Source organism: Furipterus horrens, unplaced genomic scaffold (genome assembly GCF_987537825.1).
Source record: "Furipterus horrens unplaced genomic scaffold, mFurHor1.1.pri manual_scaffold_4, whole genome shotgun sequence".
NCBI classification, from domain to species: Eukaryota; Metazoa; Chordata; class Mammalia; order Chiroptera; family Furipteridae; genus Furipterus; species Furipterus horrens.
In genome coordinates, this window is record NW_028327174.1 from 102,355,929 (window position 1) to 102,367,020 (window position 11,092).

The window sequence follows — 11,092 nt, forward strand, 5'->3', positions numbered from 1 at the left end:
CACTAGACTGTGGTGTGTCTCGCCTAAAATTCAGTCCCATTCTCTTGATCCCACCCGCTTTCCAGGGTGGCAACTCGAGGTCTCAGGTCCTATCTGGGGGCTTTGTCGAGGTTCTCCCACAACAAGTGTAGGCCTCTGCATGTGTGAGGGGTTGGGTGCAAGCTGCCAGCAGGGTGCCAACCACAGCCTCTGCACCCTTACCCACACCTTTCTGACATCACCTAGGGTTTCCATCAGCCAGGGAAATGCAGTACAGCGTCATTTCCCACGGGAATTTACTGTTTAGCCTGGACAACCAAGCTCACAAGCTGACCTCCAAGGTACAGCTGGGCCTGTCATGGCAGGCACAGGTGATTGGAGGCTGTGGCAGAGGAGGGCTTGTGTCACACAAAGCAGGTGGCAGGTGGAGAAGGCCATGTGGCTGGTCAGGGAAGTGCTGGGTGCGGCTATGCCTGGAGGGGTGAGGACACTAGACAGACTGCCATGGCAGAAGTTGCATGTTGGTCTGCGGATGGGACAGTCTGGCGGGAATGAGGCAACTTTGCAGTCCCAGACCAAGAGTTTTGACTTGATTCTATAGAAAATGGCATATGACAGACGTGGGAGGACACAGGCCTTGTCTTCTAGCTGGAAGCTATCTAGGACGCTTTCTCAGGTAGACAGAAGGGCAGGGCCTCGTGAGGGTCTGTGGCGGCTCATGCAAATACAGAGGCGTGTGACCAGGTGTACGTGGCTGGCAGGTTTCCCAGCCGCTTCCTCATGTTGGGGAAAATCTCACTTTTTGTGATTCTTCGAGCCTCTTCATCCTCCTGCTGTGAGCATGGATAATCCAGGGCTCACGCTGAAGTGAGTTTTCTTCGCAGGACCACCATGCATCTGTCTTGTCAGAGGAGAAACTGAGGCATATATTCTGAAGAGTCTGGTTCTGGGAGTTCCTCTGGAGTCTCCATGGAGTGAGGCTTAGATCATGGGCTGCCAGGCCCTTCAGTCAGTGTTCTGGCTTCTAATGCTGCTTCTTCCGCCCTGTATCTTTACAGAGAGGAAAGGATGTGCTTAAGAGAGCTGACTTGGATAAACAGCCAGGTTAATTGCTTCTCGTTAGGCACAGGTGGATGGAGGTGAGTGGGAATGCCATTTCCCAATGCTCTTGCTGCCCGCCCAGTGGTGAGCAGAGAGCTAGAGGAAGTTCGAGGAATTAACAGGTTCAAAAGGAGACACACTTCGTCCTTAACCACGTGGGAAAGGGGGCAGAGGGAGAAAGACTGGAACCTGAGACGAGAGGCAGTGGCACGAGGTGGGGTGTACCCATGCACACCTGCTTCTCAAAGAGGGCCGCCTTTTCTGAGGAGGACGGGTGGGGGGGCACAGGGCAAGAGGGTGCTAAGGGTGGAGTGGGCAGCCTGGCTCCCCGTGGGTACTGACCACCCCTGACTGTGTGCCTGCTCTCTCTGGAGCCTCTGCCATCCTCCTTTGCCCTCTGAGTTTCCTCCACCCACCAGGCAGCCTCTTGCTCTCCTTCTTCCTGGAGCCACAGGAATGTCAGGGCGCCCCGCGGGGCATGTGTGGCAGCCCCAGCTCTGGGTTCCCAGCAAGTGTGTACATGTGAGTGTGTGTAAGTGTGTGTGCAGGGGCTGGGGCTAGGGATCATCCACACATCAGAGCACAAGATTAGAGAGCTTCTAGAGGGTGGGGCTACCTGTGCATCTCCCCTGACACCCTGGAGCCCAGAGGACCTGTCGCTGGGACCCATCACCAGCCTCAACACTCCAAGCGGCCAGAGCAGCACCAGGCACTGACCAGAGGAGCACAGGAGAAACGGGGTAAGTTCAGCTCTGCAGGGACTGGGTGTGGCAGGCTCCATGAGAGGCAAGGAAGCCAGGGCACAGGCGAGTCAGTGAGCCGGAGAAGAGGGACCTAGGAGAGCTCTGCACCTCTCCACCTGCCCATCCACCCCCACCCCCGACTGCGGCAAAATAGCTGTGTCTCTTGGGCCCTGCAGCAAAGGGTGGAGGGACTGGAGCACAGTGATGGCCAGTGGGGTCTTCCCACAGGTGCACAGCAGGTAGTCATCCAGCGTCCAAAGGCAGGGATGGGACAGTGGGGGGGCCCTGACATTGGTGGTTATGGGCAGCGGTGGGGCAGTGTAGACCCCCAGCTGGCTGTGTAGAGGGAAGGAAGAGAGGAAGAGGGCTTTGGGTGAGACATGAGCCCTGTTTTTAGGCCCACAAGGGCCAGTGCCCAACCTGGCAAAGCTCTGGAACAAACACTGCCGGGCCTTAAAAAACAGAAGTAGATGTTGCCATCTGAGGGAGAGCTCTTGTGTGTGTTTGTTTAGCCTGATGTCAGTCAGTGTGAGGACCGAGAAGGGGATGTGAGGCTGGGCGGACCCAGGGCAGAGCTGGGGCAGGTGCGCTGGTGGCCTGCTCCACTCTCTGCCTTTATCCTTTGCTTTTCTAGAGCTGAGGACCCATTCCTGGCTCCTGGTACACACATCACTCCCTGCCACCGTCCTCGTTGTCTCTCATCTTCTCCTGATGGCAGCCGGGGCCTCCAAGGCTGGCAGGATCCCTCCCTGTCTACACCTGGGCCTGGTAGTTCTCACCGGGGACATATTCTGGGAGGCAAGGCTGGTGGGTGCCCTGCGAAATTTTGGGGTTTCTTCCTTTTTTGGATGCCCAAGGGGTAAATAAAACTATGATTTTCCTATGCAGAACACGGAAAAGCCATGCATGCGGGAGCCACAGTGTCTCCCCTGTGGACACCAATCTCTGTTTCTAACTCCCATTGTCCCTCTCCTTAAATGGACGCATACAGGTCAGTGACAAGCAAGAAACCCCCCCCCCCCCACCTTCTGTTTCTGCCTGGGCTCTGTTAACCTCTGCTCCAAAGCCAGTGTTTCTCCCAGACGCCTTGCTCTCAGCAAAGTACCAGCCAGCGAGTGAGCATGGGGCACAGCTTTGTGCCAGGTGGTGCTGGGACCTGCAGAGTCACTGCTGGACAAGGCACACCTGCCCCCAGGAGCTCACACCTAGAAGGGGGGACCCATGCAAGTCAGCATGAGCAGGAGACAGAAAGTGTGCTCCAAGGACAGGCGGCAGGGGCAGCGACCCAGGCTCTGGGCCCAGGGTGGGGTGTCAAGAAAAGCTTTTCAGAGAAAGCGGTCCCCCTCACTGCACCCAGCACGTCAGGAGGAGGTACTCATCTGATCCTCATGACAGCGCCACCCGGAGGCATGGAGGGGTTAAACAGCTTAGCAGGTGGCCCCCTCGCCTCCATCCGTGCCCCCTCCTGCCTCAGTTTTCACAGAAAGGAGGCAAGGGGCCTGCTGACACCGCATGTCTTTCTTCTTCTCTCCCTCACAGGTTGGGCTGCCTTCCTTCCTTATACCTCAGCCTCGGTTCACCCTCTACACTGAGGATGGGCCTCTGCCTCTGGAGCCCTCTGATGGTTTCCTGGTCAGCAGGGGCTAAGGTGAGAATCCTCGGTTGGGCCTATGAGACCGTCCACAGCCCCCTCTGGCCTCAGCTGTCTTTTCCAGACTTGCCACCCTCCACCTCCCAGCAGCCCTGCACACCTGCCTCACAGCCCAGCTTGCCAAGCCCGGGAGCCTTGGCACGTGATTGTTTTCTGCCTCAAATGTCCTTCTCCCTGGTTCTCTGACAAATTCATGCAGACTCAGGCCCTTGTCATCTGTCATGAAACTTCCCTGACACCTCAAGTCCAGGTTATTTGTTTCCTCCCTTGGGTTTTCCCTTTTGCTCTCCGAGGTAGATGGGCAGGCTCCACCAGCTGGTGAACACCGTCTGCGCCTCTCCCAACACCATCGGAACTGGCCAACACTACAGATCAGCCCCCTCCCACCTGAGAACTTGTTAAGCAATTACTAACATTCCCTCTCTCTTGTGATTTGTATTTGTCTGTGTCCCTCCAAACTGCAAGAGCTGCAAAGACGTAGCCATGCCCAACCTGGTACCATGTGGCAGACACAGATAACTTATGAGACATGCCTTAGAGTGCTGTCACTTAATTTTGGTGGCAAATTACCATGCTGCCACCATAATGCTTTGAAAATCTACCATGCCCAGGTCAACCTCCTGCTCAGAAGTCCTTCATAGGTCCCTTTGCCCATATGATCAGAATATAGAACCAGTCCCTCAAAGTAGAGATGTGTGTATTTTGTCTTATTGAGGTAACTCGGTGCAGAACAGTGTCTAACATGCAATGCTTAGTACCTTTTGACATATCATTGTCAGATGAATGAATAAATAAGTGCCTTACAATAGCCTTTAAGACCCCTTGTTAACCAATTCTTCTCTCTCTCTGCTTCTGTGGCTGCTTCCCCCATAGTGGGAACCCCCATTACAGACCCACAGCTCCCTCACTAACCCATAGTGAGTTAGGAGAGGTCAGGCAACATACGCTCCTCTCCTGGCATGAAGTTTCCTCTCCCTCCCCTGTCTGCCCAAGGCCTGCTCATTCTCCAGCTCAGTACCAGCTTCTGGAACACCTCCTGTTTCCTACTCTTCATCTGGCCCCAGCCTTAAAGGTGAGGTATGTTTCCTACATTCTCAGTGAGGCTTTGAGCTCCTGGGGGCAGGGCTGATGTGCACACAGCTTTGTGTCCCCTCCCATACTTCAGCACCTAACTTCGAGTCTTGCACATAGCAGGTGTCCAATATGGGTTTACAGTCCAGATATTTCCACATTAAAAAAAGTTGGAGACCAGCAAGATGTAACCAAGGGTCCATAGCAACCACTCACCATGTGTCAGTGAGGGGGAGGAGGGATAGAAATGTCCAGAACACGATCAGGGGAGCTATTAGCCCCACCAGCCCTGACCAGCCAGGTCTCAGCACATTGGGAGCAGGCTTATGACTTGGTATTTTCCTTTCCTTTTTCTCCCAGTTCATGGCCACTTTGCTCCTGGCCAACTACAACTACTCTTGCCAGCCGGTGGCTGCACTTGGCATGGCATGGCTGCAAGTGGGCATGAGCTGACTGGGTCACCACAGGCTCAGAAGAAGACCTCAGCCTGAATCTCAGTGTTGCCAGTTACTTGTTATGTGACCATGGGTCACCTACTTACATTTCATGGCCTCAACGTTCTTATCTATAAAGTTGGGGTAATAAAACCTACTTTGTAAAAGGAAATAAGTGAAGGAAGATTGAATTAGGCAATGTATGAACATGTTTAGCCCTGGGCCTGGCACACACTAAGTGCTGGCTAAGTGGTAGATATATTTTTAGCTCTTCTCTGTTTTTGGTTGGAAACAGAACAAAAGGTTCCTGGCAGCAAAAGAAAAAAAAAAAAAATCTAGCTGAGGCTTGATGGGTTACCAGGTAGTGATTTGGATGTTGAATAGGAATGTTGAATGATAGGCTAAAGTCTGGTCCAATGACTGGCAGCATTAGCATCACCTGGGGCTTGTTGAAAAGGCAGAATCTCATGTCCCAGACCAGGCACACTGATGAAGAATGTACGTTTCAACAAACAAAATCCCAGGTGATCCTTGTACTCCTTAGATTGCACGACTGCAGTCTGGGGCACATTTGGAGAGTCCTTATGTTATCACTCTTAGTAGCATCTCCCTCTTTCCTATGCTGACAGGCGGCTTCCTGCAGACAGGTGGGCACTGTGGGAGCAGGGAGCTCAGAGGAACAGGGAGGATTGGGGCTGCAGCCAGGACGCAGCTGTGTCCCCAGTTGGATACAGGTCTGACCGCACTTCCCTGTTATAACCAGCAGATGGCGAGCGTGCGCTGGTAGTGTTTCTTCTCATAGACCTTTGAATAGCTTGACATGGTTAAGTGCCCTGTCCCTTAGGGACTTGTCTTGAATTATCACTATCAGCTGGGTCTGGGGTGATGTACATGCAGCGTCCTGTGTGAACACTTCCCTCCACTGTCCCTGTTAGATAGTCTCAGGGTTTGCCAAGGTGGCTACTCCTGAGGCTAATCGGAGCAAACCTCTGTCCCACTACCTGACAGAGGAAGGACATTAACCCATTAGCATCCCACCACCACGGCTCCCACAGGCCCCATTCTACATTCATGCACCTGCAAAATGTAGGCGTTTGCCCCTATTAGCAGCTAGGCCCCAAATTAAGTGAAAATAAAAAGAAAAACAAATTTTTTAGAACTGATATTATGTGGCAAGGGTCATCAGATAGCAAAAGCCAGCTAGCCTTTGGTGGTAATGCGAAGAAACCCTGCTCGTGACTCCAGAAGGCTCACGGGATGAAGTGGGGTGGGCAAAGTCATGAGTTTGGGGTAGTGAGTGAAGGAAGGTGGCCCTTTCTTATCAATCTCTTACCCAAATGGGGTCTGAGCAGAGAAAGTTTGGGAATTTGTCTTATGGTTGTATGGGCATTCATCACCTGAGTTCTCTCCCCAGTGCCAGGGAGGTGGGATAGGATATTGTATGAACCCAGTCTCTGAGGTCAGGCTGTGTTTAGATCCTGGCTTGGACAACTATTAGTTGTATAACCTTGTGCCTCAGTTTTCCCATCTGAAAAAATGGAGCTAAGTATAAGTCACATAGTATTTTTATAAGTGTTTATATGATTTTTTTTTTAATGCATACAAAGTACCTTGCACCGAGTAGGTGCTGTGCAGGTGTTTGACTGGTGTTACTTCCCTTGAGTCTTAATCTCCCCTTCAATAAAATAGGCAGAATTACCCATCCTTGATAGTTGAGGGCCCAGGAGAAGTCTGGAGAAAGAAGGCTCCCATGGTTGACACCATCTTTTCTTCCTCTTCAGGTCTTCCTTATATTACAAAAGAAGCCAGAGCAGATCACCTTCCTGCATGTCTCCTGCCATGGTGCCATTCTATTCAACTGGTGGGCTAGAGTCAAGTACATGCCAGGTGGTTAAGGTATGTGATGCAGCAGAGGGCAGCCCTGCCTAGGCCCTTGTGAGGCAGCCCTGTCTCTGCTGGGCTGAGTCCCCAGCTTGGGAGGTGTGCATCCTCCAAGATTCCCCTTTCCTGTGGCCATGAGACCAGACCTCTGCCCTCATTTTGTCCCTGTTGCTCCTCAAGCTTCCTGGCCACCCCTTTTGGTACAGAGGTAGAGGCTGTGGGAACTGCTCACAGCCATCAGGTAGTGCAGAGAGGGTTATGAGCACCCTCGTTTAGCATCCTGTTAACCTCCCTGACATCATTACCTCAGAGGGCTCATGCCAGACCTCCTCAGGATAGGCTCTTCCAAGGGGTTTACCCTGCAGGATGTGCAGAAGACCTCTCTGCAGGGTGGGAAACTGAAACATGAAAGAGAAAAACCAAAACACAGCTACACCCACTCCACTTACTTCCCTTGATCTCCCCATCCTAGTCTGTGGCTTCCTTTGTCAGGATGCTGAGTTCCTTGGTCCATGCCTGAATGTGCCTGTACTATGGACTGGCTACTCTGGGGTCTGGAATGCAGCTCTACCTGTGGTGGAAGTGACATCTTACCAACCTACAGCTGGTGAGAAGGCCATTTTGGCTCCAGGGTTCTTATCTGAGCCCTGGGTTCTATTCTTGGCTGTACTAGTGTCTTGGTATCTGACCACGAACTAGCCCTCCTCACCACTGGGTCTTACATAGTCTCTCGATTTGCAAGGGTCTCAGTAACCATCTCATCAGATCTGAAGACCAACTGTACCTCCCTGACATGACATGGAAGCTGGAGCAAATGATTTCCACACTTCAGACCTTAGTCTCATCATCCATAAAATGAGGGGGCTGGGCTAGATGACCTTGACGCATTATTATCCTATAAGCCTGTGATCACTGACAGTCCAGGTGCCTGGGTGCCTTCACGGTTTGGAGAGCACCCCTACCAGATGGCAGTAACAGCTGAGCTGTCCCTCACGGGGCTTGGGATGGATTGAGACATCATCAGTGTGAACATGACATGGCTGGATTGGCGCATATGGGAGGGGCACAACCAGGAAAGGGGTCAGGAGGATTCCTGGGTTAGGAAGAAATGGGAGTGGGTTTCACCAGGCTTCATTATTTTCTGAAGAGGGAGACTGGACTGTAGGAGCCTGCCCCCTGCTGGTAGACAAAGGGGTGAGGACTGCTTCCCACCTCTCTCTCATCTCTGTCCTCTTTCACACAGGGTCAGTCTGCGGCCATTGCTGCCCACTCCTCGTACAGTCTCTTCACTGAGTGCTCCTGCCCTGACGGGTTCCCCATGGACATCCTCCTTACACTCTCAGCCTCATCACCTGTTTTCTCAATGTCTACCACCAGGCGAGCCTGAGGAGGAGTAGACTTAAAGGACAGGACCTGAGGACTGAAAGCAGCACTGCCAGCCCACAGGGACAGCATGGCTCACGGCCCGCCTTCTCTGAGCAGGTACCGTGGAGCCTGCACTGCGTCCTGTTAAGGAAGGAGGAGAATTTCTTCCCTTCCAGGACTCAGGAGGACAAAAACAAAGCCAGCTTCCTGTACTCACTTCTGGAACAGCAGTTCTCACAAGGATTTGTGACTGTTTGTACAGCTCCTTCCTCTACCAGATGTGAGCCTTTCACGACAGTGACTGTCTTATTCTCTGGGTTCCTCACCCTGCGCATGGCACCACCTTAAATGTGCCTTTGGATCCTTGTATTCCATGATTGGCGGTCATGACCTCTGGTGAAGGTCACGCTTAAGGGCATGAAAGAAGTCAGAGCTGGCTGGATATCTAACCTTGCGGTGGGAAATGATGACAGAGAATATCCAGGAGTGAGCGTGGGTCTGTTTGATTTCTAGCGTGGCTGTGTAAATGGTTCCCCCAACCTATCATCTTGTCTGTTCACTGCTTTGAGTGTGAATGGGTGGTGAGGGAACTATCTGTATAGGTGTAAAGACTTGTTTTCTAATATACATGCATGTTTCCATTTGAGTTTCTCTTCATGTGTTTGCTTGTCTCTTCTGTAAATCCCTGAAAGTACCACACTGGCAAATAAAAATCCACTGGGGTTACTACCTCTCCTGTCCCAAATGGAAGACGTGGATGTCCCCTGAGAAATCTCTGGATACATGTTCCAGCGGGAGGCTCCAAAGGGGGATGTGAGAAAGGAGACTTCGACTTCACAGAGAGGGAAACTGAGGATCAGCAAAAGGGAATATACGACTGGGCTCGCATAGCAAACTGGGTGAAGCAAACATCTGCTGAGTCATTGAAAACCAGACCTGGCTGGATGTGTCTTTGAAAAACAGTTGCCTTGGAGCTCTCTCCAAGCCTTCAGTGTTCTTGTTTGTCTTTATAATCTCTCCCCTTGGCTGGTTTCCTCCATTCAGTACGTTCTTATTTTGCGATGCCTCAATAATCAAGAACATTAAAGAGCTGTTGCAGTTTATGAAGTGCTATTTGGGGACTATTTATCCATCAGGTACTCTAGTTAATTAACTCAAGGCGGGCAGGGCTGCATCCTGTGGACAGAATCCTCAGAGAAGTCATGCAGGATATGAACACATCCCACACACTTTTCCGTGTACAGCTTGAGTGCCTTTGGAGGTAGGGACCAGTTTTAAGGCAAACTTTTTTTTAAACGCATAGGAGTAAGGTCTGTTCATTTTCTTAGCAGCCAGGATAAAGGAAAAAGTAGTCATTCCAGAGATTCAGAGCCAATATCTGTCCAGTTCTTTGTGGCTGCCTCTGCCTGATTCAGCAACACAAGAAGACATGAAAGGTTCCAGGTCACATCTGAATGAAATAAGATTTTGGCTGGGGAGAGCCTGATGTAAGGCAGTGTGGTAGAGAGAGCTGGAGGAAATTCTCAATGAGCTGAAGGTGTTCCTCCTTTTTATTTATTTGTTAATTTTTATTCTCGTTTATTCTATTACCATTGTCCCAATTTTCCCCCCTTTGCCCTCTTCTGCCCAGCCCAGCCTCCATCCCCTGCTCCCACAATCAATCCCCACACCATTGTCCATGTCCATGGGTCATTCATACAGGTCCCTTCCCACTCTTTCCACCATTATTTCCTTCCCTCCTCCCCTCTGGCTGCTGCCAGTCTGTTCCCTGCTTCCATGTCTCTGGCTCTGTTTTGCTTGTTAGTTTACTTTGTTCATTAGATTCCTTTTATAAGTGAGATCATATGGTATTTGTCTTTCACCGACTGTCTTATTTCACTTAGCATAATATTCTCCAGTTTCATCTATGCTGTCTGTCACCAAAGGTAGGAATTCCTTCCTTCTTTCTGCTGAGAAGTATTCCATTGTGTAAAGGTCAGGAGCCATCAGAGAGATGCAAATTAAAACCATAATGAGATATCAACTCACACCTGCCAGAATGACCATCATCAACAAATCAGCAAACAGGCAAGGATGTGGAGAAAGGGGAACCCTTTTGCACTGTTGGTGGGAATGCAGATTGGTGCAGCCACTGTGGAAAACAATATGGAATTTCCTCAAAGAAATAAAAATAGAACTGCCTTTTGACCCAGCTATTCCATTGTTGGGAATATACCCTAAGAAGCCCAGAACACCAATTCAAAAAAACCTATGCACCCCTATCTTCATAGCAGCACTATTTACAATATCCAAATGCTGCAAACAGCCTATGTGCCCATCAGTAGATGAATGGATTAAAAAACTGTTCTTGCTTTTTAAATTTGCACTATATTGTAAGACCCCTACCTGGTTTGGGAGTACTGTGCAGGTGTTGTTTTCTGTGAGTGTAGAAAGATTGTGTAAGTGTTATAAAACACAGTTATTTGGATTTGTCAAAACATAACCAAATTCCGAATAATATTGTAGAAATTCACCTCTATGAACTTTATAAAATAATGATAAGCACATGTGACAGTTAGACTTTTAAATATATAGCAGGGCTGAACTGTTGACCAGAGAGGGTCTGTTTGCCAAGACATGGAGACCCAGAGACCCCAAAGGGAAGGCTCCATATATAGAAGTGAGGAGTAAACCCCTGAAACCCCATCTCCCATGAGAGGCCAAGAACTGACAGTCTGGGTTTCTGTCTATTGCTTCCTAAATCATGGTTTCTCTAATTAAAGTATAAAAAGCATCCAAAATGGAACAGCTCTGTGGGCCTCTTCCAGCTCAGAATTCAGTGAAGAGCCCCCCTCCCTGCCCCATACACACTCCACTGTCCACTCAGA

The 11,092-nt window shown here is 50.5% G+C and overlaps 2 long non-coding RNA genes across 2 annotated transcripts; both read left to right on the plus strand.

The window, feature by feature from the left end:
• Positions 1 to 1,657: 1,657 nt before the first annotated feature.
• On the plus strand, positions 1,658 to 2,783 carry LOC150012570 (uncharacterized). The gene is made up of 3 exons (XR_016510756.1): positions 1,658 to 1,820; positions 2,458 to 2,591; positions 2,712 to 2,783. It is a non-coding gene; the product is annotated as an uncharacterized LOC150012570 (long non-coding RNA).
• A 2,191-nt stretch (positions 2,784 to 4,974) lies between these two features.
• LOC150012571 (uncharacterized) lies at positions 4,975 to 8,871 on the plus strand. The gene is made up of 4 exons (XR_016510757.1): positions 4,975 to 5,123; positions 6,761 to 6,875; positions 7,353 to 7,467; positions 8,104 to 8,871. It is a non-coding gene; the product is annotated as an uncharacterized LOC150012571 (long non-coding RNA).
• Positions 8,872 to 11,092: the final 2,221 nt, after the last annotated feature.